The sequence below is a fragment of the Miniopterus natalensis genome, chromosome 4, assembly GCF_054644295.1.
Source record: "Miniopterus natalensis isolate mMinNat1 chromosome 4, mMinNat1.hap1, whole genome shotgun sequence".
Lineage (NCBI taxonomy): Eukaryota > Metazoa > Chordata > Mammalia > Chiroptera > Miniopteridae > Miniopterus > Miniopterus natalensis.
This window is the reverse complement of record NC_142084.1, coordinates 27,276,649-27,303,062: the sequence shown is the minus strand read 5'-3', so window position 1 is coordinate 27,303,062 and position 26,414 is coordinate 27,276,649. Positions and strand designations below refer to the sequence as shown.

At 43.8% G+C, this 26,414-nt stretch overlaps 1 protein-coding gene and 1 pseudogene across 1 annotated transcript in view; one reads left to right on the top strand and one right to left on the bottom strand.

Moving 5' to 3' along the window:
* Positions 1-26,414, bottom strand: part of FGF2 (fibroblast growth factor 2) — a 50,046-nt gene that overhangs the window by 14,708 nt on the left and 8,924 nt on the right. The window lies entirely within an intron of this gene.
* Positions 7,977-8,710, top strand: LOC107529732 (ADP-ribosylation factor 1 pseudogene; annotated as a pseudogene).

The window sequence follows — 26,414 nt, the reverse complement described above, 5'->3', positions numbered from 1 at the left end:
TTTGCAAATATTTTTCCCATCCTGTGGGTTGTACTTTTACTTTCTTGATGTTGTCCTTTGAAGCATAAACATTCTTAATTTTCATGAAATGCAATTTACCAAGTTTATTCTTTCATTGTTTGTGATTTTGGTGTCATATCTAAGAAAGCATTGCCTAAATAAAGGTCAAAAAGATTTACACCTGTGCTTTCTAATCCACTTTTAGTTTTACCTCATCCATTTAGGTTTTGATCCATTTTGAGTTTTTATATGTGATATGAGGGTCCAGTTTCATTCTTATGCGTGTGGATATGTCCAAACTGACAAGATCACTACACCCAAAGTCTGCAGAACGTACACAAAGAATACTCCCAAGAATAAATTATTTCTGGACACAAAACAAGTCTTGATACATTTAAAAGGACTGGAATCACACAGAGTATTATATTATAAAGGAGTAACAAGATAACTAGAAAATCCCCCAAATATTTGGAGATTAAGCAATACACTTCTAAACAAAACACAGATTAAAAGAAATCACAAGGGAAATGAGAAAATATTTCTAATTATCTGATAATGAAAACTCAACATGCTTAAAGGGAAAGTTATAGCATTAAAGTTGATACTAGAAAAGCAAAAAATTATGAAAAACTAGGCATCTACCTTAAGAACTAGAAAATGAAGAGCAAATTAAGCCCAAAGTAACAGCAGAGGGACTACTTACTATGTAAAATTATACACTTGAATATATTATGTAAAATTATACACTTGGATAAATTAATAGGAACTAATCCCAAAGTGTTGATAGTAATTGGGAAGTGATGAAACAAAAATAGTATTTTCCTTTCATATACTTTTTGATACTAAAAAGTTTTTCTTGGTTGAGCATATGCTTCTTTTATAATAAGAACATGACAATTATTTTAAAACAATCTAAAATAAAAAACCAAGTGGGTGCCATATTAAACAGGACAATGAAAAAAATAGCATCCCTGAGTTCCAAGAGGGAGAGGAAATTTCTCAATTAAAGGAGATGTAAGAGAGACATCAATCAAAAGCAATGTGTAAACCTCATTTGGATCCTGATTAATGCAAACCAACTGTAAAAATATGTTGTAAGACCACAGGGGGCATTTTAAATACTAACTGGCTATTTTGTGCTTCTAAGAGAGTTTTTCCCTTTGGGACAGTATGGATGGACCTGGAGAATATTATGCTAAGTGAAATAAGCCAGGCAGCGAAAGACAAATATCACATGATCTCGCTTATACATGGAATCTAACGAACCTAATAAACTGATGAACAGAATAGATTCAATGACATGGAAGCATGGATGAGACTGATGAATGTCAGAGGGATGGAGGAGGGCGGGTGGGTGGAGGGGGAGCGAGTAACCAAAGAATTTATGTGCATATATACACAACCCAAGGACATGGACAATGGTGGGGAGAGGGCCTGGGGAGGGGGAAGGAACGGGGTGGAATGGGTCATTGGGGAGAAAAAAGGACATCTGTAATATTTTAAAAAATAACAAAATTAAAAAAAAAAAAAGAATTTAAAAAATTTTTAAGCATGAGAATGAAACTGTGATTTTTTTTAAGTCCTTGTCTTTTAGAGATACATATTCATCATTTATATATCTAATATGTACTACTACATACATATCACTTATATCATGATTTGTGTAATCATTTTTAAATGATTTGGTGAAATATGATGTCTAGGATATACCTCAATCCAATGGCCAGGAAGGGGAGAAAGATCTAGGGAGGTATAGATGAAACAAGATGGGCACTGTGATGATAACTTCTGAAGCTGGGTGACGGGCACATGGGGGGAGGGGGATTCCTTGTGCTGGTCTTTCTATTTTTGAATATCTATTTGGAACTTTCTCTAATAAAAAGTTTTGGGGGTCATAAGAGAACGGAAAGTAATCAAAGGTACATCACTGGGCAATTAGTGTTAAATTTAGGTAGCAATGTATTGAGGGGTTACTTAGACCATTACAGCTGCTATAAAAAAAATACCATAAACTGGGAGACTTAGCAATAAACACTTATTTTTGACAGTTCTAGAAGCTGAGGAATCCCAAGATCAAGGAGCTGTTAGATTCAGGGTTCAGGGTCCAGTGAGTGCGCTTGTCCTGGTTCACAAACAGCCATCTTCTCTCTGTCCTCACACAGTGGAAGGGGCCAGGGGGCTCGGTGGGTCTCTTTCCTAAGGACACTGATCCTGCTCATGAAGGCTCCTCCCTCACAACCTCATCACCTCCCAAAGGCCCCACCTTCTAACACCATCACATTGGGGGCTAGAATTTCAACATATGAATTTGGGGGTGACAAACATTCCATCCATAACAGGAACACAAACTACATGAATGTTTCAGAGAGTCCTTAAGAGACTTCGTGGGTCAGCACAGCGTGAAATCTCAGCGGGTACTGAAGGGCACTGCGCAGTGCAGTCCAGTGAAACTAAATCCAGTTACATTCAAGTCAGCCCTCAGTTGTCGCTGTTCCGTGTTGGACGGCTTCATGGGGAGGAAAGATACAATAAAATAACCCTACTTGAGATTTGGAAGACTCTCACTAAGCAAAGCCTTTGGATCTGACAACACAGCAAAGGCATAAACCAAAGATACATGGGATTTATTTTTGACGGGGGGGGGGGGGGGGGTCTTCTTAAAGGAGTTCTTAAAGGAGTAATTTTAAATATTAAGTACCTCGAGATAGGGAATGAAAGAAAATATATTCCATTTCCACATAAAGAGTACACTGTAAAATTTTCCACGTTTCAGGAAATGAAACAATATCATGAACAGACGAGCTAGCAAGACTATGTTCTGAAAAATGGAGGATGACATAATCCCCAACTTTTCTGAACCTTTAGGACGCACTCCCTTCTCTGCCAACCAGGGAAGCTGGTTCTCAGCCAAGCTTCTGGAAACAGTGTAAGTAATCATTTATATTTTCATTCTTAAATGTTGCAGCCTTCCTTTTCACCTTATGTAAAAACTAGCCCTTCCTTTAATATTTTGAACCAGGTTTTGTGTTATACACTTAAAAAGCATCTGCCATAGATAGCTCTCCAAAAAGAAAATAAAAGATTTCCTCCATGTTAATAACATGAACCCTACCACCTAAAAAGGGCTTAATAAATGCCTATAAAATAGGCAGTATAATGAGACCCACCCTGAGGCTCAAGCTGACCTAGGCGCCAAGGTTACCACCTTCTCTGGAAAGCCTTCTGTGGTCGGTCCTGTGGCAGGCAGTTAGCCAGATGTGAGCAGAGCAAGGACAAGGGGCCAGTTACAGAAGGTCACCAGGGCAGAACCTCCCAGACACCTAGCAATGGAAAAAACTGGTAGAGCAAGTATTGGAAATAAGGTATTGTTAAGTTAATCAGAACCTCGCCCCTAACACACCTTCTCCACCAGAGAACCTCTGGTCAGGTGGTTAAGCCAAGTGGTAGAACACCCCCCACCCCCCACCCCGCCCTTAGAGGAGAATGGAGAGGGGAGCCCCTTCTAACTTCCATACAGGGATGACAGGACAGACCCTGATAGGTCAGTTTGAAGAAGAAAGCAATTAACCCTTCCTCTTCAAGTGTACTTTCTCTTGCTTGCCCAGTAAATCTCTATCGAGTTTGAGTCTTGGCTCTGAATTCTCTCCTTAGCCAGCACTCCAGTACCCAGGTTGCAGAACCCAGGTCTGGTCTGGCCCCACCAGTCAGACACCTGGTGCTGTTCCTGCTGCCTACAACAGGTCCCTCCTGCTCCCACCCCTCAGTTTAGGATGGGAACCCCTCCTCCACACTCTCCTGTGGCCTGCTTCCTCCGCTCAGATGTTTTATACCTTCCTTGTCTGGCCCTCCCTGCCCGTGAGCTTCTTGAGGGCAAGGAGCTGAGCTGTCCACCTCTGTATCTGGTTTGCACATGCCGGGCACACAGGAGTCTCTAGTGAAGCTCAGGTGGATGAAAGCAGCTGGGATGGGGCAATGGGCATGGACAAAAATGGGTCACAAGCTACCCTGACAAGCTCATGGCAGCCTTACCAACTCAGAGACCTAAAGTAACCACAAACGGTCTGAAATTTAAACTTTTTAACTAAAAGCAGTTTATGGTGGGTAGTCATGTCCTAGGCTAGAATCTTCCCTGACAAAAGTCAATCTTTACCTTAACAGAGCCTATTGTCTTGTGCATCTAGGATAACACACCTTTGGAATGTCAGGGTAACTTCCCTTTTTCCAGACCCCTCAGGGTACAACCAATGCATCAGAATAGAGACTACAAATCCTCTCATTGTTATTTTTACCATGTTAATTGTTGACTATTAGCTATGTAAAAGATATATCATTTTACTTTTTATCCAATCCCAGGTTTCCCACTTTGTTTTCTCCCACCTCCCTAATCTATCACTAATGAATTTCCTGTAACCCACTTATGTCTTCTTTTTTTATTGCAATGTATAAAATAAGGTGCGAAGACACCATCCTTTGGAGCACTATCTCATTGTGTTCAGATTTTGCTTCCTGGCAATTGTCAACAGTTTGGCTCAAATAAACTCACAAAAATTCTTTACAGGTTTGAATGTTTCTTATGTTGGCAAGGGTAAAGAAACAATTGCAGCAATGCCTTCAGTGTCATGCTAGAGTTTTATCCAGGTGCTACTGTTGGGGGCAGAAATATTAATCATGCCCTGTTGACCATGATTGTAAGCTGTAGTTATAAGAAATACTGGTCATGTTCTGTTAACTATGATTGTTCTAATTAGAAAAAGCACTTCCTAACCGGCCTGGGAGTTCTGCACCCGGGGACACTCGGAATGTGATCTATTCTCCTTAACTGCCTATCAGCATGGAAAGATTAACGACCTTGTTCCCGAAACAAAGGAGTCCTGGAGGCACCCCATTGTTTTGCAACACCACCCCACCTCTACCCCACAGCCCACAATTCCTGAACCTGTAAACCGTTATTCCCATTCTTACTCCTTTCTGCCCACTTCCCCATGTAATCTTCTACCCAATATAAGGAACTAGTTTATTGGGGGGGAGGCGGTGACAGCAGATTTTATGTGGACAAATCCTGCTACTCTCCCATTTGCCAGCATTATTGGAATAAACGCTCATATCATGACTCAACCTTGTCTGCTTAATTGGCTGAAGTAGCAACAGGAAGCCCAGATCCACTGTGTCCGGTTTCACTATGAGACTACAGAAAAGGACACATCCATGACCAGGTGGAAACTCTCCAGGAAGGATGAAGTCTGACTAAATTCTGAAGGTCAAGTAGCAGATAAATCTCATGGACAAGGTCCAGGGTAAGGAGACATGGGGAAATGGTATTCCAGGTAGAATATCACTGCAGGACTGCGGCATGAAATAGCCACACATGTTATACACAGGCAGGTCCTGGGCAGCCAGAGCCATCAGCAAAATCCGGCCTGAGCAACTCTACAGGTCCAGGTTTCCAATTTCCTCGCCAATCAATCACAAGGCAGAAGGATGGAAGGAGGACCTGAGTCTACAAAAGGCTTAAAACTCACACATTTTAAACAGCAAAACTAAAGTATTTAAGGATACCTAGCAATGTGATGAAACTTAAGACATTCAAAGGAGTGATTAAAATAAAAATCTGTACACTTTTATTGGGGAGGGAGGGACTGGTATTGGGACAGGGACAGAGAGAGGCTTTGGGGTGTCAGGCAAAGGTTCTGTTTTCTGACCTGAGTTATGGTTACAAGAATGTTCACCTTTAATAATTCATTAAAGTACAAATCTGTTTTAAGGGGTTTCTGCATCTGTGTATTTTATGTTTTTAAAGTTTTTTTTTAATTTTTTAAAAGGGCCACACTAAAAGATCTTTCTAAATTGGACCTCAGACAAGATTTCACCCCCGTGATTTCAATGAGCTGGAGACCACCCACTGTATTTAGTTTATGGACACACAAAAGTCAACAATTTTCATAAGCAAAGACTTCTGGTAGCTTTCTAATGTTGATAGTAAATCCAGTAACAGATGAAAATAAAAAAAATAGTGTATTATCCAAGTTTACACTTCAACTTCTTTTTTCTGTTGCAACATAAAAACAAAAGCTATAAAACCACAAAATTGACCAATCTCACCAATAGGCAAGATCTTAATGGTCAATTAATCCCAACATTACACAATTACATCTTAAAATCCATCTGTAACATCCCTGAGAAACAGGTGTCTAACTTTTACTTGAAAATCCCCAGCAAACTAGAATTTACAGTCTCGCCACAGTGATTTAGGTATGTAAGCAAAGGAAGAGAAACTCCAGTCACCATAAGGAAACCACTCAAATGTTCAAGTGCTCAGATCCCTGGCATGCGACATGGTATAACCAAAAAGCCAAATTGTTATTTCAATGTTACCGCCATGGCTCAAAACAGAGCTCCTTTTTTGGAATTTTCTTCAGAATTTTTGTTGTTTTCTTTTGAATATGCTCAAGGATGATAAATCTTAAAATGAATACCAGTTTGTAGGCGCTAAAAAGGACTTCAGACAGCATCCACTGCACCCTCCTCACTCATAAATAAGGAAACTGACATCTAGAGAGGTTTGTCCCTGGTAAAAAATAGGACCTTGGAAACAGTCAAGTCAGGGTTTCCAAGTATGGTGAATACCTTTATTCATTCATTCAATAAACATGTACTGGTAACAGCTATGTGCCAGGTACTGTGCTTAGCAATAGGAAGCACAGAGGAAAATACAGCATCTCTTTGACCTTGAAGAGCATCCAGTATTGTCGAGGAGACGAGGGATGGTACACCGACAAATAACTAGACAGGCTCAATACTCTAAGTACCACGAGAGAAGTATATACAAGCTATTGCAAGCTCCTGGAAGGTACACTTAACCCAGTCTGGGAGGCTTCCCAGGAGCAGTGACAATTGATGGAGACCAAAGGAATCCGAAGGAGTTTGTCAGGAAAAGAGAATAAACCTACCACCAACAAAGGACCCTTGTGTGTATAATTTCCAAAGGAGAAGAGGCGAGGAAGCTTCACATCCCAGGAGTGGCAGGTACTCAGGTGTGGAGAGCACAGTGTGAGGGTGGAAGTTTGATGTGTGAGAAGGGATGGGACGAAGAGAGCATGCAGGGACAGCTGGGATGCAGAGAAGGGAACAAAGGGAGGGAGGGAGGGAGGGAGGGAGGGAGGGAGGGAGGGGTGCAGAATGAGTCCAGGTCTCTCTGTCTTAAAACTGGGACATTACTGAGACAGGAAATCCAGGAGGAGGGACAAGCTGGCAAGAGAAGACAATGAGATGTGTTCCAGTAAGACACAGAAAGTCTGTGGAAATTATACAGATTTCCAGAAGACATGAATCTGGAGCTCAAAAAAGAAATCTATGCTAGAAAGGAAGATTTGATGATCATAGCACTGGCTGCCTTGGGTGCAGAGGCTGACCTAACCCAAACAGGGAGATACACCATGACTGAAGAGTGTGTAGAAGATGCAAATTCAAAGGCAAAAGACACTCCTGGGAGCACCAACATTTAAGAGAGGAGTAAGGGCCTGGAACAGAGCAGTCAGCCCATGCCCGCGCGGGAAGGGATGAACATACACACTGAGAGCTGCGCACGTGAACACACAAATTTGGAAACTAATGGACAAAACTGTTATTCTCTGCAGACGGTACAGTTTTCTACATTAAAAATTAACAGACTAAATGCAACATGATGTTCTGGATTGGATCCTGGAATAGAAAAAGGACATTAGTGGAAAAAGTGGTGAAATCCAAATAAAGTCTGTAGTTAACAGTAATGTACCAGTATCGGGTGTTTTATTTTAGTTTTGACCATGTACCAAAAGAAAGTGCCATTATCTAAGAAGCCAAGCTTAGGGAAAGCTGGGTGAAGGGGATGGGAACTCTGCAAAATCTTTGCAATTCTTCTGTACATCTAAAATTATTCTTAAATAAAAAGTTTTTAAAAGTCAGATCTCTGACCAGTGGTTCTCCCTCGGGTCTACAGCATGGGGAATATCTTTGTGAACCTCTTCAAGGGCCTTTTTGGCAAAAAAGAAATGGGTGTTCTCATGGTGGGCCTGGACGCTGCAGGGAAGACCACCATCCTGTACAAACTGAAGCTGGGTGAGGTCATGACCACCATCCCCACCTTAGGTTTCAATGTGGAGACCATGGAGTATGACACCATGGAGTATAAGAGCATCAGCTTCACCGTGTGGGACATGCGCGCAGGACAAGATCCGGCCTCTGTGGCGCCACTACTTCCAGAACACACAAGGTCTCATCTTTGTGGTTGACAGCAATGACCGAGAACATGTGAACGAGGCCCGAGAGGAGCTCATGAGGATGCTGGTGGAAGACGAGCTCAGGGGTGCTGTTCTGCTCGTGTTCGCAAACAAGCAGGACCTCCCCAACACCATGAACACAGCCGAGGTCACGGACAAGCAGGGCCTGCACTCTGCGCCACAGGAACTGGTACGATCAGGCCACCTGTGCCACCAGTGGGGGCAGGCTCTATGAGGGACTGGACTGGCTGTCCAATCAGCTCCAGAACCAGAAGCGAGCCGAACGCTTCTCTTCCCCCCTCACTCTCCTTCACCCTTGCCTTCCTCTCATGTGGCATATGTGGCATATGTGCCCCTGTGGTGTGAGTGCCAGAAGCTGTCTCCGTGGTCGGTCCCAGTGTGCTTCATCACGCTGTACCTGTGCAGACGCAGTCTACAACCAGGTTTTTATTTAATGAAAATAGTTCATGTTTCCAATGAGGCAGTTTCTGGTACTCCTATGCAATATTACTCAGCTTTTTTAATTGTAAAAAGAGAATCAACCCACTGTTTAGTACTTAGAAGGGATTTTAGGCACCTGGGGCCCCTAGGAAGTTGCTGTGAGATCAGCTCAACGCACCTCCTCTGGGCTTTAGATCTGTGTTGAGATCCATTTTGGTGGTTGGTTTTTAACCCAAACTCAGTGCATTTTTTATAATAGTTAAAATTACAAGGTAAGAGGAGACACTTGAACACAGAGAAGGGAGACATGTGCCTAGTGTAGGTTCTGCAGTAATGGCTTGAGTCCAGTCCACCTGTGGAGCATGCAGCGGGCGAACCAGCCACAATACATGCTGCATGGTCACTGACGGCCCGATTGGCTCTCTCACTGGGCCATCGCATCCCATAGTGTTTGTGCTTGTACCTGTGCTTACACCGCTGCCCAGGGGATGGGCTGGGGGCTGCAGCCACCACTCACAGACCCCTTGGAGGGACCCCAGCTTTCCCTTGGGTCAATGTGGGTCAGCATAGGTGCTCTGATGGGACCACTCTGGTCAAAAAAGGAGACCCCCTTGCATGGTCCCCCCTCACTCGCTCACTCCAGGTTGCCTGGGTCTCACCAGCAGGAGCAGAAAGGTGGCTGGTCAGCCCCCACTGGGTCCACATGTGCTTTCACTCCCTCAGCCTGCAAGGCTCAGATTTGACATCAAAAACAACCACCTCTACTTTTTTCTTTTGTATTTTGATAAACACTGAAGAAGCTAGAGCTGTTAAAATTTACCTTGGGGAAAATCTCAGAACTGGCTTATCTGGTGTTGTGGAACCTCTTACTGCTTTCAATACACAATTAGTAGTCAACTGTTTTGTACACTTGTTTTCAGTTTTCATTTCAACAAACAAGCACTGTAATTACAGCTACTAGAATAAAATCTCAAGTATTAAAAAAAAGTTTTTAAAGTCAAAATAAAGTACAAATGAACTACTAGAAATAATTTAGCAAGGTTGCTTCATATAAGAATACTGGGTGGGGCAAAAGTAGGTTCACAGTTGTTTGTAAGAAAAATAATACAATAATAAATAATTATACAAGAATAAGTTCTGTGAACCTACTTTTGCCCCACCCTGTATACTAAAATCAATTGAACTTCTGCAACCCACAACAAACTGTTAGAACATGTAATTACATTTTAAGAAGATACCATTGGGGATAATAACTAAAGGTACTTTTATGGAGAAAGTTATAAAACTTTATTGGAAGTCATTTGTAAAAGACTTAAAAGGGAAGCAATGCATGCTTAGAAATGGAAGGAGTCGATATAGTTACAATGTCACTCCCCTCCACTTCCAAAGAGTCTATAAATATGATGAAATCCCAAGAAAGCAGGCAAAGGTAGAAAACCAGAACAAAGTAAAAACCAAGTGATGTCAATCTCAGGTGGGACCTTCAAAGACCCCTTGAATGTCCAATGGTATGAAAGAGATCAGGTAACATATGACTGAAAAGCATTCACTGGATTTAACCACAGTAGGAATTTGGGAACAGTGAATGCAAACAACTTTTTCAAGAAGCTGGACTGAAATCAATCACAGAAATTAGATTGTAAGACTCAGGAAAAAAATACCATGGCGCCAAGTGTGTGGATTTTGGAAGCAGGCAGAACTGGATCCAAAGCGGGCTTCACCCCTCCTAGCTGAGCTCACCTCCTCACCTGCACAGTGGAAAGTAACTGCCACTGCACAAGGCTACAGGAAGATGCGAAGACACCAGATTTCTCCCCGTACGTACAAGTTTTAGTGTACAGTAATCATCAGATATGTGGGCCTTCTACTCTACCTGCTTCTTTTCCATTTCTTTGTTTTGAGATTCAAGGAATTACATTCTTTGTTAGGGAATCTTGTACTTGATCAAGGACGTGAGAATATATAGAAGAGAGCAAGTGTGACCTACATAACTTGGCTGGGGCATCTTTTAAAAATACGTCATTTATGCTGCATAGAATGTGTTCCCAAAGCAAGGTGGATTCCTTACCTACGGCAAATAAATTTAGTTTTACATTCTCCAGGGAAATAAACTAAATGGTACTTACTGCAAAGAAGACGTAGACCTTACGCAATTTCTCAACCTATTATCCTGTGTTTATAATTTATTCATTCAACAAAGCGGCATCGGTTGTCTCTTGTGTCAAGAACTATTTTAGGAGCTAGAAATACAACCGTAAGCAACATCTGCAACGTCTCTGTGACAACGGTGTGGTGTTTATTGCTTGGGCCAGCATTAATGTAATTTCTCATTTAAGTAATTTGAAGCCGAAGCAAACAGAAACTCTCAATTTAGTACCCGGAGGTAATCGGAAAGCAGTAGCGCAATCCCACATTCAGAGTTCACTTTGTCCATCTACTGATGAAAAACACTCATGTTTCCCAATGTCCTCATCTCAAAACACTGCACACATTTTAAGTTCTTACTCATTCAGAACCACCTTTTCATTTAAAACTGAGGGATAGACTGTGTTAGCTTTCCAATGGAATTATGTTTTTAAGTACAAATATAATTGAGTTGGGTTAGTAGTCTGCTTGGAACTGAAATTCCCAAGTAACTGATAACTAAATTCTAAGGCATAACTCATGGGTTTCTTTTCTTCTAGCAGGAATCATCCAATTTAATGCTGGACCAGGTACTGAAAACTTGAATGCGCAGAGAGCTGACAAAGGAGCCTAGGTAACAAAAGAAACACATTTGCTGAAAATGAAAACCTTTAAATTTCCATATACACATGAAGTACTGGAGTGAATCAGATGACTATCAATGATCAGCAATCTAAACTTATTTCTCTCTTTTTTCCTTTTGTGAACAAAGCACAAATATGACTAACAATCTTCCAGTCCTTCTCATTAAACTTTCAATTTTTATTATTTCCTTTGTGTCTCATCCAAGAACCCAAAACCCAGAGTCCATTCTCTTCACATAAAAACCAGCTAAAGTTTATAGATAAGAACATTAGACACACAGATATTTCATTAAAATCCTCACAACTCCTCAGTTTGCAAAGAAGGTTAAAAGTGGACATAATCTGAAAGAAAGAAAAAGAAGAAGAAAGGAAGGAAGGAGGGGAAGGACCTTAAAAATCCATAAATTCCTTCATTACTTCTTAATCAGGACCTGGCTTTATGAGTCCATTAACTCTTTCTCTGTGTCAGTTTTCATATCCTTAAAGTAGAAACTGTTTTTATTATGGGAACCAAGACTTTTGATGATGACAAAAATGTTTAAAATAGTTTAAATATAAATAAGTGTAATATAATATGTCTTAAAGGTCAAATTTCTTGCCATAATTATTAAACTTCCAAGCCATACCATTTAATTTGTGCAATTTTTTAAAAAAATTGAAAACGTACAGCTGATTTATGCCAAAGACAGAGCTGTTACAAGCGATTCCAATCCACAAAAACCTAGAGAAATCAATTTCTTCCAATACTGTCTCTTCTGGATTTCGTACTTAAAGTACTCAAACTCACGTGTTTGGGCTGGCTGAGGGGCAGATCAGAGCAGGCGTGACAGCCAAATACTTGGGACAGCAGACGATTGATTCCTGGTCCTTCTAATACAACTGCTGTTTAAGAATGGCAATGGCTTCTCCATCTATGGTAGCATCAGATAATGAAATCAGACTGATGGCAAGAAAGAGGGAAAGACTACTTGGCATCTTGTGACGCTCCAGACACTCCAGGGACAATGCAAGGTCAGAGCAGAGCTGAACACAGCAAACAGAACTTCAAAGACAGAGAGAAAAGGAAAGAGCTCACAGTCCCAACGCTCAGCAGCTGAGTCACAGCAGGCTGACAGGTAAAGGAAACACCTTCCCTCACCCTTTCCACAGCTGCCAGGGCTCCAGACAGAATCGGACTATCCAGTGTCTGGCAGAAGCCAGAAATGCTCCGCCACGGAGGGCACTTCTTGGCCAGCTTCATGGAGATCCTGTCATTCAGGGAGGAAAATTCCAGCAGCGTTTGGCAGGGGCATTTTCTGGCCAGAAGAGCTGCAACACTGACACTCAGTAGCCTAGACTTTGGGACCCCGCACTGTCACCACAAAGCAACTCGGAGCGTACGCATCTGTAATACCAGCTTCCACCTACAGAAGTCATTAGCCCTGTGCAAGTGTTAAATGGTCTTTTCTTCCCAGAGGCCAGCTGCTGGACAAATGTTTCTAAAAATAAGTCAGCCAACGGAATTATAGAAATGGAGACCAGACTGGCGGCTGCCAGAGGTGGGATTGGGGGGATGAGTGTGGCTACGAAAGGGGGAACTTCAGCTACCCTTGTGATGGCAGTTCTGTACCTTGCCCGTCGATACCAACACCCTACCCTGGCTGTGGTACGATGCCATAGTATTGCAAGATGTTACAGCTGGGGAGAAGGTGAGTGGGATCTCCCTGTATTATTCCTCACAATTGCATGTGAACCTACAATTACCTCAAAATTTAAAAAATTAATTGCAAAACGTCAGCCAACTAGTTGAAAAATCTCACCTAGCTTACTAATTAACATTTGAAATATGTGCTTTGAGAGACACAGAATTTTTTGAGAAAATACAAGCCACGTAATGTAAAGAAGGTAGGTTCCCCTAGGTAACATTTTTACTATAACTTCAGTTTCCACAGTAGCCTCTGAACGCTTCCACCAGAAGGCGAGGGCATGGGGGCAGAGGAAAGGCTGACACTCAAATACCACTTTCACTACCTGTCTGTCACCATATAAAGAAGTAGGTGGTGAAAGAGGGTTATGTAAAGAAAAGGCACAAAGATTGTTTGTGCCTAAATGTCTGAATGTCTACAAGTTGTTGTGTTTTTCACTAGCAAACAACTCCGGAACTGTTTTGGTGCCCCCAGAACATGTGATCACTGCGTATTTCTCTGTATTTCTTACCATGTTTACTGAATAAATAGGCCCTTCAGCCCCTGGGGCAGGAATCTGAGCCACTTATGAGAAGTCCTGAGCATCCTGGAGCTAGAGGTGGGAGCCCCAGGTGTGACAGCTGCTCTGTTGTCTGCGGAGACCAATGCACACAGGCCTGGGAGGGAGTTGTATTCTGATGCGGAACAAACTGTGGGAAGTCTGGCCTTCAGTCAGGGTTGGCCACTGCTAGAAGCTGAGAAATGCGTTCACTGAAAAACAACTCCTGAGGCTTCTACATCTTAGTTCTATATACAAATCAATTTTCGAAGCATCCTTACCTACCCCTTTGGTTTGTCTCAGAGTAAATGGACTTTAGCATTCAAGGAACTGTGGAAATTCTTATGCTAAAAGTAGGGTAACAAACTCCAAGGCCTGGAGGGGTCATGACAGGAACATGCAGCATTGAGCAGTTAGGGGACAGGACTCAGAGGAGCAGGGGACAGTGGGGTCTGTGCTCAACTGCAGAACACATATCCCAGCTCATAGGGCCACCATCGCTCAGCACCAGTGCAGAAATTTAAACCCTGTCACACACACACACACACACACACACACAGAGTCTGTGAAGGAAATCTGGCCAGAATACCCTGAAGTGAGAAGCAGCTCAGAACAAGTTAATAAGCAAAATATAAGCTGCCTCAAGCAAGCATCCAACATGCCCAAGCGACGGAGCGCATCCTGACTACAGCCTCTTGGCGCTTCTTTCTGTCCTTCTGCAATGCTTCTTGGACGACTGCGAGAGCCTGAGTTTTCTGTCCAGTGAAGTGCCCAGTGGCGATAATGCAACCAGCCTGGTTGGTCGCCCGCCGAACCCTGGGGGTGAATGCCAACTCGCTGAGCTGTTTGTGTTCCCGGCGTTGCCCATTCATCTACAGAAAGCACACAATTCAGGCAGCTCCAGAACAGAAAACAGAGCCGCAAGTGTGTTCCCCAGGAAAGGAGGAGCTGGGGGGGCAGCAGGGCCCAGGGAGGGGGGCTTCCCAGTGTTCCAGCCATTGAACTGCACTCTCTTGGTCATCCCATTTGACTGGGGAAATCATTAGGAAAACACCTTTCAAAGCCGGCTGAAGACAAGAGCGGTTTTTACTTGACTCGCATGAAAATAGCCGGGCAGCACGTCCCTCAATCAATGACGAGCATTACTGCAGCCTCCGCTGTGGAAAACCCTGGCTCCAGCCAAAGCTCAAGGCCCATCTCCAAGACTTCTGAGGAGGCCCTCCCAAGGAAAATTCTCCCGGCACCCTGCATGGCAGAGCCGCCCAGCTCAGGGAGCCTGGAGCCGGCTCCTCCGCCTCCAAGTCACCAGTTAGAAGCGGGGACCGTCCTCAGTTGTGCTGAAAATCCAAAGGGATAAAACAGGGTTTCAATAGGACAGGATCGCGGCTCCAGCCCAGAGCGCAGCTGCTGTGAAGCCCAAGTTAATAAAGCTACATGGACCACTGAGAGTTGAGCTCTTTAACACAGGACCCTCGAAACTGGGGTTGGAAGCTGGTGGGCCAGGAGAGTCTTCAAAAATGCCTGCCATTTCCTTACAGAGTACCCCAACTGCTGAGGTTGAACACTATCACGGGTCTCACAAAAACACTATGCCTTTGGAATGGAAAGGAACAGCATCAAAACCGTGCCTGGGAATTGCAGAATATGCCCTTAAACTTCCTGAGTCAATGCCTTTCTGTGTCTATCAGTTTAGCATGCTGTCTCCTCACATAAACAGGAAGCTAGTTTTTCAATGTCCTGTTTTAAAATTTTATCTGGTCCAAAAAAGTTATAGATTTAAAAGTATATACATAACAGCTTTCCTTTCCAAGTTGCTTATGCGTTTTGTGTGCTCCATCTACAGAAGAAACAGGTCCGGAGCCTAGGCAGTGTGAGCAGGTAGGCCCTCACTCACCCCACCCACTACTGACAGCCTAACAAATGTCATAAAAATAATTCATGAAACTGAGTTCTGCACCTCTCTCCATTTCATACATAAGAATATACATCCTTTTATTTATTTATTTTTTTTGTTAATCTTCACCCAAGGATATTTTTTTCCATTGATTTTTTTTTTTAGAGAGAGTGGAAGGGAGGGAGGGGGGAGAGAGAGAGAGAGAGGAAGATTGATGTGAGAAAGACACATCAATTGGTTCCCTCCCGCACACACCCTGACCAGGGCCAGGGATTAAAGCTGCAACCCAGGTACATGCCCTTGACCAGGAATCAAACCCTCCACCCTTCAGTGCACAGGCCGACGCTCCAACCACTGAACCACACCAACCAGGGCATACATCCTTTTATTTGACTTTCTTGATGTTGTTCATTTTAGTTTATAAAAAGTATGAATTTAACTTAAGTTTTGCTTCTATTCTGCTAACAAACACTATGAGACACTCCCTGTGTGTGAAGCAAAGCACTAGAACCCAGCCCCTGGCACCGCCAGTAACAATGAAACCAGACTGTGTCGACATGCTGCCCAACTGAGCCAGAAGCAGTGCAATAATAAAAGACAGTTCAAGATTTTTAAAAATTAAGGGATTCCATTAAAGGGATCTAATTTCTAATCCCCTGAAACATCCGATTCCCCACACTTCCTACCTGACTCTTAAAAACACAAAGAGCAACAATCAACTCCTTCCACTTTACATCCTGTCTTCAGGTTTTTGCCCTGGGGCCACTTCGCCTCCTCCATCCCCCTCAGTGTTCTAAAATATTTGTAATGTAGATGGACTTAAGACTCTCTTATTAGGCGCTTTCCCTCCCCATGCTCTGATTCTGGAGGCTGGGTGACATACAATAGTGGAAAAAAGTTGTACCAATGGAGTAGGGTCAATAAATGAAAGCCTCAGAAACACAAGCAGGAAGGTTAGGTTTCCTGCAATTAGAACTATAGACTGTGGGCTCTTGAAAAAAAATGCGTCAGAGACTGAAAGTGGCGTTTAAAGAAAACCTACCTGACAGGCTCTGCAGGTGTTCCTGTGTGAGATAACAGGGATGTGGATTCTGGTGGCATTGAGGGTGCAGAACCAAGGAATAAACACCAGGGTTTCCTGACGCCTGGATTTGGGTTTAAAAAAAAAAACAAAACACCAAGAAGGGGAAATAAATTGTGTTTAGGTCTTCCACTTAGAAATATGAAAAGTGATGCGGAATAATCTGGGGAGAAAATTGATAAAATGAGAACATCCAATTTATGGCCCAGCACCAGCTCAACACTCATCAAAGAAAACCACCAATTGCTCGTTTGACTGGAAGGGAAGTTAGTAGATTCAAGCTCACAGAGTGATGTCCATATGAAGGTATTTTCCAGACCGTAGGGACTTGGAATCTGGATGTGGCAGACTTATTTTGGTGGCCGCAGTGAACCACACCTCTTGACAGTCACACTTCGTGTAGCCTCTCCCATACTGACTCTAGTCCTGGGCTGGGTTGACTGAATTCGGTGAATGGGGTATTAGCCAACATGATATAAACAGTGCTTCGACACGGAGCTTGCACACTAGGAACCTCTGCTCTTGAGATCCAGCAACTATGTAAAGAGGCCCAAGTTAGTCTCATGGAGAGACCACATGGAGAAAGAGTCTCAGGCTCCCGGGTACCCCTGCCTAGATGGCAGACAGGCACATAAAGCCATTTATTCCCGTCCCAGCCACAACATGTCTGTAGCTGCAAACGAAATCCCAAACTAGTAGCAGAAGAACCATCCAGCTGAACCAGTCAATCCATGGAATCATGAGAAATAACCAAATGGTTATGTCAGGTCATTACTTTTGGAGATGTTTGTTACATAACATATCCGAAGCACTGGAGGACAGATGAGACACAAGAGTGTCAGAGGGAGAGTCAGTACACAACAGCCACAGCTAACAGCCAGTAAGGGCTTCCTATCTGGCACTACCATATGCTAAACACTCTGCCTATGTTATTCTATGTCAATACTTACAACACTAACACAGTAGCTATTACTAGCTAGTATCCCTACTTGGCAGATGAGGAAACTGGTATTTAAAGAAATGAAATAACTTACCCAAGATCCTACAACTAGAAAGGCACAGATGAGACTCAGGGCTACCTGTCACCTGCATGAATGTGAAAGATGAAGCCATGAGAATGACCTTAATAGAGGAGTGACAAGAGGGGGGGGAGGGCTGAGGGTAGGGCAGGGCCAGAAAGAACCACCACTTGACTATAGTTTTGCATTTTTTCTCTACTTTCAAGAATATCTGTTCAATACATTTCAGTTAAGGAATTAATTGTAGGCCCCATTTAGAAAGCCAGTTCCTCACCTCGGATACCAGCAGTGTCTCCCAGAGCTACACTCGGAGTCCTCTCTGGCTAAGGGAGTTTCGCCTCCCATGTCCATTGCTTTAAGGTCACTCTGGCCATCTCTGGGGCCAGGTTCGGCATGAAGTGCCCTCTTTTCTGGGTTCATACTCTTTTCCTTGGGCTATGACTACTTCTGAGGACTTTATCAGCCATTCTTCAAACTCATTCTTTGAGCCTCCAGCAGAATTTGATTCAGATATCCTTAGAGCTTGGCTCTTAGAAACCACCTAGTCCAGACTTTTCAGTTAAAGGCAAGAAGTAGAGCCCCAGGTTGGTAAAATGCTTGCCCACAGTCACCTCAGGGCCTGGGGTCACAGATCAGCCTCCTCTCTGTCTGGACTATGAACCACACAGAAGCATGTGAAGCGTGTCACCCTGTCATTTCCTCATTTGTCATCTCCAAGGAATCGCTGGTTGAACTAATGCTAAAATTGTGCCTTGTTCCAAGCAATGAGTTGTGTAGAGATGCAGAGGTGGGGGACAGCAGGGGAATAAATGAAAATACCAACAAGTAAGAGGTCTTATCTTCCCAAAGAAAATCATCTCATACTATTTCTTCTTCTTCCTTCTAATAAAAAGACAAAGAGTTCATTGCTATAACTTATAAAGTTAAAGAAATGTCACAAGAGTGCACAAGTAATAAAGCAAATAGCTTCTGGCTCTAGTATTCACACTTCCCTCCCAGAAAAGGAGCCTAAAATCACAATTACTGAATGTCTTTCCCTCCCCTGGGCCAGGAAAGTGCGTCACGGTGTTTTCTTTTGCTCCTTTCGAACCTTGTCAGATTTGGAAGTGCTCCCTGAAGACGGCGCCAAGTGCCCCATGCAACTATGACTTGGGAGTTTGAATTTGAAAGTCTGTTTCAGCCGGAATCTTCCCTGCTCGGCCTCGAGTGGGTATTTGGTTGGTTCTCTCTCCTCCTTTTCCTCTTCTACTTTCTGCTGCCCTTACCCTGTCTGCTCCCTTGGCTTCAGTTATCGTTTCTGCTTCCTCCAGAAGATACGTGAGGCTATGTAAGAGAGACCAGGCATCTATAAAGGCATCCACCACTGCCTCAGCGCTAGTTTGGAGGAACTGCCACAAGAATAAAAGATTATTCAGTCTGGGCATAGTCTTCCAGCTGGGCAACATAAGGGATTAACTCCTGGTGTGCATTTTTTCAGGTTCATGGAAAGAACTTTTAAACCAGAAGGATGCTAAGGGCTGCTGGTCACCACAGGCCATTGCAGCCACACTGGGGTCCGGCCAATTCTTCTGAACCATTTTCAGCTGGGATCAGGCCTCTCCCTCGAATATATGAAACCTTTTTCTGGCTTCCTTAATGGCATCTACAACTATTACTTCCCTGCCACCAAGCTAAAGCCTTTCCTCCTTCAAGGTTCATCCCCTCTCTGCCTCCTTGGTGCTGCCATCCACCGATGGGTCACTGTCACTCACTGACAGCTCTGGGATCTGGCACCTGACATCTCGTCATCATCTTGAAAGACGTCATTGTTCATATAGAAGACCCACCAACAACCTGGCCTCAAAGATTCTTGGTTTATTCAATCCAGCGACATGCACTGCCCACTCTCGTGGCTGTGTCATCTTCCAGAACTATTCATTCCCCTTAAGCTCCAACTCGATACACCCTCTTGACCGGCTGCTGGCTCTTCAGCCTCATGACTTCACGGGTGCTGACTCCCCCACTTTATCCACCAGTTCTGAACCTCCGAGGCTTCACTTCCCCATCAACCTGAGCTCAGGGGCATCATTCAAGCCTCCCACTTTTTCATTTCAGCACTTCTAAAGCCGAGCGCCATAGAACCAGCTGGTTTCTCTGCCCCTGCACATGCAGTTGAACAGACACAGTGCAATGCACCTGGGAATGATAGTCCTCCAGGCAGGTATGATTAGGGCTATGGGGTCCCCACCATCAGGTGGGCTCTCAGCAAGTGCTCCACAACCGTGAGCACTCCCCAGGTCTCTTTCCCCTCCCATTCTCCCCAGAGGCCACAGAAACTGGCCCCATGCTCCACAGGCTGACCGGCCCACAGCCTCACCCCTCTCCCTCCTACTTCAAAGAAAACACTGATCACACAGACAGAAAGTCCCTCAATGTTCCCAAACCTGAAAACGTACCCACTCACACTATGCCCGCCACCCTAAGCTCACCATCTAGTGCAACACATTCATCTTTTTTTTACAGCAACTAAGTCTCCAGACAGTTTGTCATTTGGTGCCATTTTGCTATAAATTGGCACACTGAAATCTGTGTATCAGGTGGGATTCTGGCATGGCCTTCAGCTTCTCAGTGGGCAGGCACCTTGCACCCAAGGCACAGAGGTCAACGATACCCAGTCAGGAGACTCAAGTGTCCAGCGTGCAGGCCCAGGACATCTGCAGTGCAGGGAAGGACCCTGCCCGTGGCCCTTTCCTTCACACCCCAGGTAGCTCCCAGGCTGGCATCTGCTGGCCACCCTGCCTTCCTTCTGCCCCCCAGGACTTGGCAGGGGGCTCAGACAGCCCCCCCGCTGAAGTGCCCCTAGTTCTGCTGCTGCACTGCTGCTGATGGATGTCATCTTCCTCCACAAGGAACGATGCTTTGACAGAGCAACAGGCATTTCCAACCACAGACCAGAATATGACTTAAAAAAACAAAACCAGCCTGTTCTAGGTAATCAGACTGCAGCCTCCACGCCCCTCTGCTGGCTGGTCCTCAGCGTCAGGCTCCGAGGCCAGGTCAGCTCTGTGATGAGAAGAACAGGAGGCCTGTGGAGCAGCTGGCAGAGACCAGGGATAGCCGTGACCCTTTCCGGGACCACGAGCAACCACAGCTGACATGTCTCCACATGTGAGTAGCACTGTGATCTTGGTGGGAGTCGTTTTGTTTGTTTAATCTAATAATGTCCTTTCTTCTGAAACAGGACCATCATGATTGTTTTCAGAAATCCTAAAGAAATGAAACTAACCCACACATGTCAGAAGAAGAAAAAGGACCAGGAGAAAGAAGCTAATGAAAATCAGTGTGGGGGAGATTCCTCAAAAACCTAAAAATAAAACTACCATATGATCCAGCAATTCCACTTCTGAGTATTTATCCAAAGGAAAAAAAATCACTATCTCAAAAATACATTTGCACCTACGTGCTCACTGCAGCATTATTCACAACAACCAAGCGATGGAAGCAACCTAAGTGTCCATCAATGGATAAATGGATAAAGATGTGGTATGTGCATACAGTGGAACATTATTCAGCCAGGAAAAAGAGGAAATCCTGCCATTGGAGATGACATGCATGAACCTCGAGGGAATTATGCTAAGTGAAATAAGCCAGAAAGACAGACATATGTGGAATCTACTTTAAAAACAAACTCAGTGCCTGGCCGGCGTGGCTCAGCAGTTGAGCACTGACCTATAATGCAGGAGATCGGGGTTCAATTCCCAGTCAGGGCACATGCCTGGGTTGCGGGCTCGGTCCCCAGTGGGAGGCGTGCAGGAGGCGGCCGATCAGTGATTCTCATCACTGATGTTTCTCTCTCTCCCTCTCCCTTCCTCTCTCTGAAATCAACAAAGATATATTTAAAAAATAAAAATACAAATAAAAAAAAACCAACTCAGAAACAGAGAACTGACTGGTGGTGGTCAAAGGTGGAGAGGGAGAGGGAAGGAAGGAGGGCAAAATGGGTAAAGGTGGTCAAAAGGCACAACTTCAGTGATAAAATCAGTCAGCCCTGGGATGTGATGGACAGCATGACTATAGTTAACAATGCTGTACTGTGTATTTGAAAGTTGCTAAGAGAGTAGATATTAAAAGTTCTTGTCACAGGAAAAGAAAATCTGTAACTATGTGAGGTGATGGATGTTAACTAGACTTAATGTAGTGATCAGTTCACAATATAGACAATACCCAGCCATTATGCCGTATACCTGAAGCTGATACAATGCTATATGGCAATTATATCTCAATTATAAGAGGAGCAGGGGGAGGAAGAGTAGGAAAAGAGGAAAGAAGCTAGACTCCATGTTCTCTGGCAAACACCAGTCATGGAAGGAGAGGCCTACTTAGGGCCTCAGTGGTAACCTGGGGACCAAAGCAAAACTACACCTCTCAGTATGAATAGGACGTCACTTTAGTGGCTCTATCAGGAACTCTCTAGCCCATGTCCTTGGGACACTGCAGTGAGTAAGTTGGTCCTATCCAAGACAGGGCCAGTCTAGAATGTATGCCATCAAGAGCCCTATGACTGTTAATTTTATTTGTCAACTTAGTTGAGGCATGGTGCCCAGATATTTGGTCAAACATTATTCTGGGTGCTTCTTTGAAGGTGTTTTTGGATGAGATTTACATTTAAATAGATAGACTCCAAGTGAAGCAGACTGTCCTCAGTAATGTGGGTGGGCCTTACCCAATCATGTGAAGGCCTGAACAGAACAAAGACTGACCTCCCCTGAGCAAGAAGAAATCCTGCTGGCAGATGGCCTTTTGGACTTGAACAACATCAGCTCTTCTCTGGGCCTGACAGACTGCCAGCTTGCAAAATCACATAAGCCAATCCCTTAAAATAAATCTCTCCATTCTCCTTCCCCTCCTCCTCTTCTTTCTGTTTCTGGAGAGCCATAATAGAGGCCTCAAAATTGAATTGCAGGTCACCAGGTGATGAACGTCTGTCCAGTTACAGCCCAGGCAGCATCTCCATACAGGAGGGCTTGTCCATGGACCTTGCTCCTCCCAGGTTAAAATCCTCAACTTCCAGGAAAGATGTACCATATATCCTTGAGTCAGGCTTCCATAAATATTCCCTGCAGCAGGACTTGTGAAAGGTTCTGCCCGCTGGCCTACCTAGAGAGCAGAACCATGTGCTTTGATGATCAGCCATGGTGGGCATTAGGCTCCTTCTAGAAAACCATAAGTGCCTAACAGGAACAACCACCCACTTCTGGAGCTGACACCCATGGGCAAGGCCAAGATCCCCCAGAATTCTACAACATAAGCTCTACCGTTCTGCATCATGAGGCAAGCCAAAAATAATTTAAGTCTGGAAAATATTCAACATAGGTGTAACCAAACAGAGATCCCAACTGGTTTTCTTTCTAATCTCATTAAAACACTCAAAAGAATACCTAACTTTGAGTAATGTAATTTCCTGCAGTGCCTTCCAAGAAAAATGAGTTGAACTGCAAGATGTATATGTGAATAACTAACTAAATTCTCCTGCTTATGGGGATATTAGCTATATTGGGTCAAGTGTCTCCTAAAATTTAGAGTTTTGATTTGGAGTAAGAATCTAAAGTATCACTTTTTGGTGGTAATTAATAACAGGGTCAGCTGTCTGGTAATAATACTTTTAGGTCATGATAATAAACCCATATCATCAATTTTCTTTATCTTACTGTTTTACCTTTTAGAGAGAGAACATAATTCCAGTTCATTAAAAGTGATACGGTCCTCGGGTCCTGGCTTAAAAAGCCCAAACATGAAAAAAACTAGACTCCTGGAGAAAAAGTACTTCTATTTATTTATATTGATTTGAGAGAGAGGAAGGGAGAGAGAAACATCGATTCGTTGTCCCACCTATTTATGTATTCACTAGCTGATTCTTGTATGTGCCCTGACCGCAGATGGAAACCGCAACCTTGGCCAATCGGGATGACGCTCCAACCAACTGAGCTACCTGGCCAGGGAAAGCATACTTCTTTTGTAGAAGGTTGTCAGGAGAAATTTGGTCAGATATTCCACTGAAATCAACATATAAAGCCTATGTAGGTTACTACTCTTCCATTCTATTATTACCCAATCTACCACTTACTGTGCTATCTTTTCTCTGTATTCTCAAGCCTCTTAGAATTTTTCTTCCCAAGGACCTGCATATCAAGCTTACTACCTAGCTATAGTTTCCAGAAAACCAATTTATCCCACTTTTGATATCCATGACAACCACCCATTTGCTGGTAACTCCTTTTCTTCAGAATTCTTATACTTTCAACAGCACCCACATCTGTAAGCAATGTGTGTACCAGGAGACTGGCCTGTAGTGTTTCTCTGAGGAGAGGAATTACATAACCAGGGCTGCTCTTAGGAAAGACTGTCCTGTCAAAGAACAACAGCCAGTTGATTAGACGGTGTGTGGAGCTGAACTGCATCCCTCACATCCCAAATGCATATACTGAAACCCAGCCCTGAGGGCGTCAGAAAATGATGTACTTGGAGACAGGGCCTCTAAAGAAGTGATTAAGTTAAAATGGGGCCATTAGGGTGGGCCCTAACCCAATCTGACTGCTGTCCTTATAAGAAGAGGAACTTTGTGCGAGTACACAGAAGGACAGCCATCTGCAAGCCAAGGACAGAGGCCTCAGAAGAAACCTAACCTGCCGACACCATAATCTTAGACTCCAAGCCTCCAGAACTGTGAGCAAACACATTTCTGTTGGAGCCACTCGGCCCGTAGGATTTTGCTATGGCAGCTGCAGCTAACTAATACAGACGCGTCGGTCAGGAGGCAGCTGCAACAGTCAGGACAGGACCAGAGCAGCTGCGGTAAGGAGGCCGAGCCAGCACGCATGAGAAGGTCACCAGGAGTGACACGCACGGGCTGGAGGGAGGACAAGGAAAATGAAGGCTGGAAATGTACTCCAAGATGGAGCTGGCTGGCATGGAAGACAGAGATGACACTTAAAAATACAGGAAGTTGCCCGGCCAGGGTGGCTCAGTGGTTGAGCATCGACCCATGAACCGAGAGGTCACCTGTTTGATTCCCAGTCAGGGCACATGCCCGGGTTGCCGGCTCGATCCCCAGTAGGGGGCGTGCAGGAGGCAGCCGATCAATGACTCTCTCACAGATGTTTCTATCTCTCTATCCCTCTCCCTCCCTCTCTCTCTAAACCAATAAAAACATATTTTAAAACATTTTTTTTTTAAATAAAGAAGTATTTTCTTTAAAAAAGTACAAAAAGGGGGCAAGTGATTTCAAGAAAAGAGTTTATTCTAGATGTGTCTCTGGATGTGTGTAAATGCTCTTTTGACATCTCTTTGTCTATCTTGATCTTTATTTTCTCACATAGTAGAAACTCAAACATTACTGGTTGACTCACTTGGTGAAGAAGATTAAAATAAAATAGGTCTAAGTTTTTAATCTTGCACATGTCCTTAAAAAGTGAGCCTATCTTAAAGTTCCTGGAAAGGGCTAACTATATACTGTAGATACATTTTTAGTTGAATTTATTGGGATGTCATTGGTTAATAAAATTATACAGGTTTCAGGTGTACAATTCTATACTGCATCATCTGCTTACTGCATTATGTGTTCACCACCCCAAGTGAAGCCTCCTGCCGTCACCATTTATCCTGCCTGAGCCCTCTTCTCCCTCCCCTCCCCCTCCCTCTCTGGTGATCGCCACGGTGCTGTTTGTGTCTATGAGCTGTCAGAAGGGAGGGGGTTGGGGGACTTCGTGAAAAAGGTGAAGGGATTTAGAAAAAACAAACAAGCAAGCAAACACAAACAAACCACCTTTTTAAAAGACCCTTTCCGTTACTCTGCGTCTCTGCATGCCCTCAGCCCCTGCATTTTGGTCCTCCAGACCCCACTTCCAAGGTTCCCTCCATTCTTCCAGTGTTTACCCTCGCCCACATCCTAACTCTCTCTGCTTTTGTCTACGCCGCATAAAAACCCCTGAGTTCTTCACAAAGCAACCCTTAAATATCAAAAACCTGTTTTATTCTAAATCATGGCAGAAATATTTTCTAAGTAAAAAAAAAGAATGTAATAAAGGGGTGGAAGAAAAGATGGCAAAGTCTCTGAGGAAAGCCTAAATCATTTGTTAAAATCACTATTTCTGTTCAAATTTCTGCTATACTGTCCTTCTGGAATTCTGGCCATGAACCTGTATTCTAAACACTAAGAAGTCTGCAGCTCGCAATTCATTATGTGCTGCTGTCATAGGCAGAGGTTGTGTTTTGAAAGCCAACAGCGAAAACTATTCTCTTATCGGGAAGATAAGGATGATGATACTTGCTTCACAAGTTTGTAATCGAGATTAAACGTAACTATTTGTGAAGCTAACATACAGCATGTTTTCAAAAATTTCATTCATTCACTCATTCATTCATTCATTTATTCAATAACTACTCAGTAAATACTGAAGTCCTAGGAATACAGTGGTGAAGGCCAAACAACTGGCCCTTCCCCTACTGCAAGGGACAGGGACTCTGCTATTCACTATGGCAATCTCCCTAGGTGTCTGGCCAAGGCTGGACAGAGTGCATGACTACTTCACGGCTGGCTTTAATACCCCCCTTCCAAAATGATCTGTGGCCCATCCTGTACCAGCTGGAGGTGTTCCTGTAGTTCAATATTTCTTAAACCAACACCTGCTGTGTATGTCGTCTGTACAGATTAATATCCTCTATGAAACCAGTTAGCGACACTGCCCTCCCAGTCTC